The 8386-nt window shown below is 42.6% G+C and overlaps 2 non-coding genes across 2 annotated transcripts; one reads left to right on the forward strand and one right to left on the reverse strand.

The window, feature by feature from the left end:
• Nucleotides 1–6554: 6554 nt before the first annotated feature.
• On the reverse strand, nucleotides 6555–6628 carry Trnan-guu (transfer RNA asparagine (anticodon GUU)). The gene has a single exon. It is a non-coding gene; the product is annotated as a tRNA-Asn (tRNA).
• A 97-nt stretch (nucleotides 6629–6725) lies between these two features.
• On the forward strand, nucleotides 6726–6799 carry Trnan-guu (transfer RNA asparagine (anticodon GUU)). The gene has a single exon. It is a non-coding gene; the product is annotated as a tRNA-Asn (tRNA).
• The last annotated feature ends 1587 nt before the right edge of the window (nucleotides 6800–8386 follow it).

An 8386-nucleotide genomic window follows, 5' to 3' on the forward strand; every position in this document is an offset into this window, starting at 1 on the left:
TATTTATAAAGACAGAGCATTTTGATGTAATAGCCCAACAAAAGCAGCTTACGGTTACAGGAGGAAAGAATTACGAGGGTTACTACATGAGAGGCGTGAAAAAGGCGACCACAATTGTTAAGGTGTGAATATGCACCGCAAAACAAACATCATTCGCCTCTCTCTCTCTCTCTCTCTCTCTCTCTCTCTCTCTCTCTCCACACACACACACACACACCTCACCCACAAACACACCACTGCCAACACAGTCACCGTCCCCCGCATTCACGCCCGGGCAATGAGACCAGAGGAAAAACAAGAATTATACTCTAAATTAAACGCCCTTTATTGATCTCTCACACCGGGGCAACACAGAATATATACTCACTAACGCAATCATCCCCCCTGAACAAACCTCTCGCGGCCACAAAGACGAGCCTCTCAGCACACCTCTTGCTGCGGTCAACAAAGGTGCTTATTGTCGCCCGCACGAAGCCGCCGAGGGAGGGAAAGGGTGCAGGCCTGGAGGGTGGGAGAGGGAAGGGCGGGAGGGGGAATGTAGGGTGCAGGGTAGGAAAGGCTGGTAGGGGGTATTGTGGTGGTGGTGGTGGTGGTGGGATGGTGGAAGGTGAGAGGGGAGTGAGAGGGAGGGTTTGGCGTAGTGTAGTCAGTGAGTGAGAGGAGGGATGTAGGTGATGAGGAAAGGAGGTTGTGTGGTGGTGGTGGTGGTGGTGGGGAGGGGTTGAGGTGACGGGAGGATGGGAGTGTTATCTATGGCGGTAGTGGGGTTTGTGACGGTGTGAAAGAATGGAGGTGACGAAGAAAATGCTTAAAAAAAAAAGTATGACATGAAAAAAAAATTATTCTCTTTTCAATAGAACTTCGTGACGACGTAAAAAAAAAAAAAAAATTAAGGCAACAAAGAAAGTTATAAGAAAAAAACAAGACATGAAAATTACATCACAATAAAACATCACGATTTCTTTATCTTTTCAGTATAAGAAATTAGAGAACATTACTGTAAAAAAAAAAAAAAAAAAAAAAAAAAGCGCCATGTATATTCACCATTTCTAAATCGTATACGTAACTCGTGAACCCTATATACCATTCCCTCGTGCCGCCATTACAAGTGTGGACAAGTGCTATAGAGTGGGAGGTTTTGGTGGTGAGGTGGTAATACAAGGCGTGATTAATGGTGGTCCTGTCGCTGTACCTTCGCCCAAAAGCACCTGTCCCTCAGCCTCTCCCCGCCCCCGTCTCCCTTACAGAAAGCAGGACAGGGAACTATGCAGATAGAGAGATAAGATTTTCTGCTGGTATGGTTTGGAACAGACTGGCAGGCGAAAGAGATGAGTGGAGGAGATATGGTGAAGTTTTTGTCTAACTCTGATGATGATGATAATGAGATCTCCCTTACCTTAGTGACTTGCCTTCCACTGCCTCCTAAAAACCATCTTAATTCATTGTCATTTACTGTAATTGTCTTTTTCTTTCTCGTTTCCTCGTATCTTTCTAATTCCTTAACATCAGCACCATCATTATCACAATTATCATTACCAGCCATTAGTTACCCACTGTTGGGTGATGCAATACCTTCCCAAAAGTTTCTCCATTCGCCTCTGCCGTTCGTCTAATGCAGGCCACCTCATGTAACCCTGAAGCAGAGACAAAGACCACCAAACACCATGTAAAGTCCCTTCCTTCATCTCACCTGAGTTATTATTCTTGGAAGCTTCTGTGTAAAATCTCATCTACTCTCAAAAGGCTATAGTGGAAATGATCGAGGTTTTCAAGAGCGTTTTCATAGTTGCAGTGATAATCTAAGAAGCATCCTGAATCATCAATGAGAGAAACACGTATGAGAATCGGATAAATCATCTCTTAGCCTTAGAAAAATGGTGCTTATGGGAGAACAAACGCTTCATAACACACACCATGCCAGGTCATCTAATCCTCCGACAAAGACAAAGAGCACAGACCACTCACTGCATGCTTCCCTGCCTTCCTTTGACCTGACACCCCCCCCCCCTCCCAGTGTACTCCTTTCCATTGCCTCTCTCAATACATCGAAAACTCAGACGTTCTCAGAAGACAAAGAGGACAAAATATCGTGGAGTCAATATTAATTCTCGCTAGGCACACTGGCTCCGCGAGACCCGCCTCCCAATGCCTGCAAAAATGTCCCCTCTCTGTTGACTCTTTCTCCTATTTCTCTTTTACTTTTTGGTACACATTCTCTCTTTCTTATTCAATTTTTCTTTCTTCCTTTACTCCTCTCCATCCTTCTCTTTCTTAACTAAATTTAATTCTACTCCTCATCTTTCTCTTTCACTCTCTGGCGCATCTCTTTCTGCTTCCTTTTCTTTCTCTTTTTCCTTCTGCTAATATTTCACATCCTTCTTCACACATTCCACATCTCTAATCTTTTGGTCTTTCACTACTATTATTATTATTTTTTTTTTTACCCTTCTCTTTCTCATTCTCTGCCCCCTCATAAAGAGAAGACCTGTCGAGGAGAGCAGGACCCAACCACCATGCAACATTATTACGAACTGGCATGCCATCTTTTGTCTACTTTGGCTGTGTTACTATGTCCCTTGTCCTTCCTCCTCATTTTATTATTATTTTTTTTTCATTTTTTACTGGTATTATTTTCTTCCTTTCCTACGTCTTCTGAATATATATATCATCAGATGTCGCTTCTCTGAGGTTACAACAGCTGATCTGGCGTTCGTTTTGGCCCCAGGGGTAATAATGATGGTGGCAGCTGTCATTTCCTTTCTATAAAAAAATATATATGCAATTGATTTTTCTCAATGCTGTGTGTTTTCCTTTCCCTCTTGTTATCTCTGACTGGAGGAAGTTGTAAGTGAAGAGAATCCTTCGCCTTGACTATCCTACTTCTCTTGCTCTTTATACTGAATGTTGCCGTTTCCTTATCATCATCATCATTATCATCATCATCATCATCATCATCATTACCTTCTTCAAACTTACCCTCGTCTTCTTCCATTTTCTATGACTTTTTCTTCCTCTTCTTTTCTTCATCCACTCATCCTTCCCTCGCCACCACCATTATATCCACCACCACCACCACCACCACTACCTTGGACTCACCTGGGCGCCGGGGAGTTGTAGGCAGCTGGGAATTATACTAAATAAACCAGCCTGCATCAGCAAGACCAACAGGGCAGGCGGCGCGGGGGCAGGATGGAGGGGCCGTCACGGGGAGGCTGACATATGCGTGCTCACAAGGGCCGCTTTAGGGAACCCTGAGCAAACCTGGACTCGCAGACGAACCTTGTCATTGTGGATTTTCTCTCTCATATCGACGGAGTATTTCTCCTTTTTTTTTTCCGGGGAAGTTCAGTAAGTATTCGTATTTTCTTTTGTATCAATGTGGAAATCGAAGGAAGAAGTCAATTTGCGCATGCGTTAGTTGGTTCTGAGGGTATATTTGCGTGAGCCGGTGTGTCCTTGCTGATTCATATTATTTAAGGAACCAAAGCAAATCGTGAACCGGTCCTATTGCTAACACGTTGAGAGGGAATGAGTTTTTCTTTTTTCCAACGTGTTTTTTTTTCTTTTTTTTTTCCCCTTCGCAAGCTAAAATGTACCTAGAAATAACAATGCAGGTAAACACACCATGCATGACATCAGGGAACGAGACTCTTCATGAACTTACCTGTTACGGTACGAAAAATTTCAACTCAGGTATGATACACCATAGTTACCTCACGTCACCGTAAATGAAACAAATATGCACGTATAAAATTAAAATAGAACACACACACACACACACACACACACACACACACACACACACACACACACACACACACAAGGGGCGGAGAAGGGACTACATTACCTGCCAGGGGACCTCACCTGGGCAAGTCATTAGCAGTGTAAGGGCCACCAGACCGCCGCTGCTGATGCGAGGGCGCCCCAGGAGACCGCGAGGACCCGAAGCAGTGACGGGAGCTGAGATGAAGGAAGGAGACGTAAATAAAGAATAAAACGAAATAAAATAAAATAAATAAATAGAAAAAAAATATATATACATTTTCTCAAAATATAAATAAATGCAATGTTAATAATAATGATGACAATGTTAAAGATAGTGATGATACTACTACTACTACTACTACTACTACTACTACTACTACTACTACTACTACTACTACGACTACTTCTACTACTACTACCAACTACCACCACTACTACTGACACTATTACTATTAGAGTTGCAACAACAACAACAACAACTACTACTACTACTACTACTACTACTACTAATACTACTACTACTGCTGTTAGCGTTACTACTATAATTGCTGTTACTACTACTACTACTACTACTACTACTACTACTACTACTACTACTACTACTACTATGATAAGAAATATGTCAGTAATGTTGATGGTGATAATGATAATAATAATGAAAATAATAATAATAATAATAATAATAATAATAATAATAATAATAATAATAATAATAATAATAATAATAATAATAATAATAACAATAAAACTCATGATTTCGGTATAAAAGAAAACTAAACGAGAGAGAAAAAAAAAAAAAAAGCTCGCTATCGGGTAAACACGAGGAAGCAAAAATTAAAGAAAAATGACAACAAGCAGGAATACTAAGGCTGGGCAGACGTTGCTCTAAAGTATCAAGATTGAATGGCCTTTGGGTGCAGCGTCTCGCCAGCAGCGGGGAAGAGAAATCGGTATTGAGTTTCGATTTGCAAGTCCCAACGATGGAGGGAAGACACCAATCTCAGTCAGATGGAGTGATCACACCGACTTAATGAGGACCCTGTGTGTGTGTGTGTGTGTGTGTGTGTGTGTGTGTGTGTGTGTGTGTGTGTGTGTGTGTCGGGCAGCTGTGTACACATCCGCGACGCTCCCTTAAGTGGTGTTTACAACTCATAAAACACATCCCCTTCACGGAAACACACACTGGCATAGTATAACGATAGACAATCATTACATAACACCTTGAACTGAACGTAATATTCACCATCCCGTTTTCTATGCATTTCCGTAAAGCCACACGCTACGGATGGACGAAAAAAAAAAAGAAAAAAAAGATAGATTCACGTGGACTTCCGGCTGTGGGAGGAAACAGAGGAAAGGACAGAAGTATTGAGGAAGCGAGAGGCTGACTGGAGGGAGGCAGGACGGGAGGGAAAGGGTGTATGGACTGTAGGAGCGGTGGAGTAGCGGGGGATCGCCATCACCGCCCGCTGTGTTGTGATTGACGGGTCAGTGTGAGGGGCGCTCGGCCGAGTGATTGACTGATGCTCCCGTTTTCTTTGTGAATTCGACAGCCTTCGCTCGTGGTCTCTCCGCAAAACAAAATAAACACAAATATGAGTTAAACCAGTGAATGTTAAGCTTCCTTTCTCCCCGTATTGAGTAAAAGCATCTTTCTTCTCGTTATTCTAAGGAAAATTATAAGTTGAAGAGGCTCGTGTTGGAGTGAAACTGTCTTGAGATGAGGTGATGTGTGGGTGTCTCTTCCCCCCTCGGCTCCCCGCCAGGCCCAGCAGGCGAGGCGAGATCATCCTGAGGTTATAATTTAATCTGCGGCACAAGTGGACGGTGTTTTCCTTTTGTCCACAGTGTAATGCGTCGCTAATATCATATAAGTGAGGGAGGGACGGAGGAATGAGGGGAGGCGAGGTTATTGAAGAAAGGGAGAGGGAGAGGGAGACAGCAAGTAGTTTGTAGCTGAGAAAAGTTTCGAGAGATAATGTTGCAGACAAAATTGACTGGAGGAGAAAATGCAATACAACATACATACAAATACTTCATATATATATATATATATATATATATATATATATATATATATATATATATATATATATATATATATATATATATATATATATATATATATACACACACACACACATACATACCAGTTCACTCTTACATAAAGAAAACTCAATAACTACGAGACAAAGAACCAAAAATCATGAAAGGTATACACACACACACACACACACACACACACACACACACACACACACACACACACGGGCCAGTTTACCTACACGCAACGAACCACTTTGTCCCTGCCTGAAACACTCCGTAATCCAGCCTAGACAGACCATAGGCGACTCACCCACCGCACCACGACGCGATCCACGCCCCTCCCTGCCCCGCCACCGCCCTCACGCCCTCATGCCCACACGCAACAAGGATCAAAATAAGAGCCATCAACACTCCAGAGGACATAGAGGGACTGCGTGAAGATGCAATAGATCTGTGTTTATCTGAGACTATCATGGTTTTGTGATTACAAGGAACGGTGAGGCGGTGAGGTGCAGGGAGGCTGTGTGGGTGTGGGGCGAGCATCTGTGTGTGTGTGGCTGGGATAGCGGTGGTGGTGGTGGTGATGACAATAATAATAATTATAATAATAATAATAATAATAATAATTATTATTATTATTATTATTATATATTATATTATTATTATATTTATTATTAACACTTCATAATCCAGACGTTTCCTAAATCCTCAGTTACGTGAACAAGCTGCATAATAAAATAGAACGCCCCCGGGTGGGCTCGAACCACCAACCTTTCGGTTAACAGCCGAACGCGCTAACCAATTGTGCCACGGAGGCTTGCTACACTGACAATGAATTGCTATTTAAAAACTGTTGTTCGTCGTGAGTTGGAGCTCCACAGTTCGTAAATCGTGATTCAGTGCATTCGTCGCAAGCCTCCGTGGCACAATCGGTTAGCGCGTTCGGCTGTTAACCGAAAGGTTGGTGGTTCGAGCCCACCCGGGGGCGTTCCTTTATTATACACTCAAACACGCACATGCACACACGCACGTGGAAACTCTCTCTCTCACATGAGTGTGTTTGCATATACATATATATGTATATATACATAATATGTACATCTGTTTGTTCTGTGCGTGTTACCGACATATATTTACCTACTGATCTATTTAATCATCTTGTATATTTAACATATGCAGAAATATTACTAAGATTGTTTTCTTTTTTTCTCTATAGTCACCTTTCCTAACCAGCTTCTCAAAAAAAATGATCTCCGACGATAAGGTCACTTCATTATTTTCACCTAATCTAGCAATACACTCCTCTGCCTTCCTTACCTTCACTTCCTTTACGAAGTTTTTGATGCATCTTTCCCCTCCATGCTCATCTTGCAGCAAGCGTCTCACTCAAGAACACATTTCATCTTACACTCCCCTTTATTACCTCTCATATCTTCCTTTCCTCCCTTCCACCCTTCTATCGCTCTCTTACACCGGTATTATATCCTCCTTATTCCCTGTTACATTACTCGTATCTCTCCTCCCTTCCATGGCCTCATCTATACCCGCTCTTATTTCCCTCTTACTCAGCTCCCCTCTTAACATTTCCCTCCTCTCTCTCCTCTCCGTGTCACCCGCTCCCTGGGGACTCCGCGGGGCGCCGTTATGTAATCAACACCCGCACCCCACACACGTCAACACGCTGCTCTCGGCCAAGGTTCCCCGACGACACTCTCCCGCCAGTGTCGTCGGTCCGCTGGATCTTACTGACGCTGACAACGACGTGGCACCGCCTGGCTCTTTGTGAAGCAGTGCCACGTAGTTAAAGAGATTTGTCGCTGAGAGTTTGCAATACAGGGCACGATGTTGTTTGAGTAAAAAAAAAAAACGAATAAAAAATGAAGAGGATAGTGTTATATTCCTTTGAAATAAGATTTATATATTTTTTATATTTTTTTTTTTTAGGTTTCAGAACACTATCAACATCAAATACAACAATTATATTCCTCCTTTCAGCGAATTTTCAAGACTGGCTGCTTCTACAATTCCAGAAACTAAAAGAGCAGAGTTGCCGTGTCCCTCTACCAATACAAACTTACTTCATTGCCTCATAATACTTTAAACTATCGCTCACAAGTGTTATATTCTTCTTTCTCAGCAACTGCGCTTCTGTTTCCCAATCCCAACAACAACAACAACAAGAACAAACTACACTAGCACGAATTAGAAACCAGAAATGCAGATGAAAAAGACCGAGGAAGGAGGGGAAAAGGTACTTTTGTTTGGGTGTGGTCGAGGCGGAGGTACAACAGACAAACAAGTAAAGAGGTCAAACAAACAACCTTAGGGAGAGTACAGTTCTCTCTCTCTCTCTCTCTCTCTCTCTCTCTCTCTCTCTCTCTCTCTCTCTCTCTCTCTCTCTCTCTCTCTCTCTTCCCTCCACCCCTCGGCGAACTAATTAGAGGTACAGCCACTGATCAATTATTTGGGGTGTGGATTAAAGCAACACAGGATACCGCCAGCCATTTATCGACCCAGCTCAGAGGGGAAGAAAGGAAAGGGAGACATGAAAGTAAAGGAAACAAACAAGGATTAG

The sequence above is a fragment of the Scylla paramamosain genome, chromosome 16 (genome assembly GCF_035594125.1).
Source record: "Scylla paramamosain isolate STU-SP2022 chromosome 16, ASM3559412v1, whole genome shotgun sequence".
Lineage (NCBI taxonomy): Eukaryota > Metazoa > Arthropoda > Malacostraca > Decapoda > Portunidae > Scylla > Scylla paramamosain.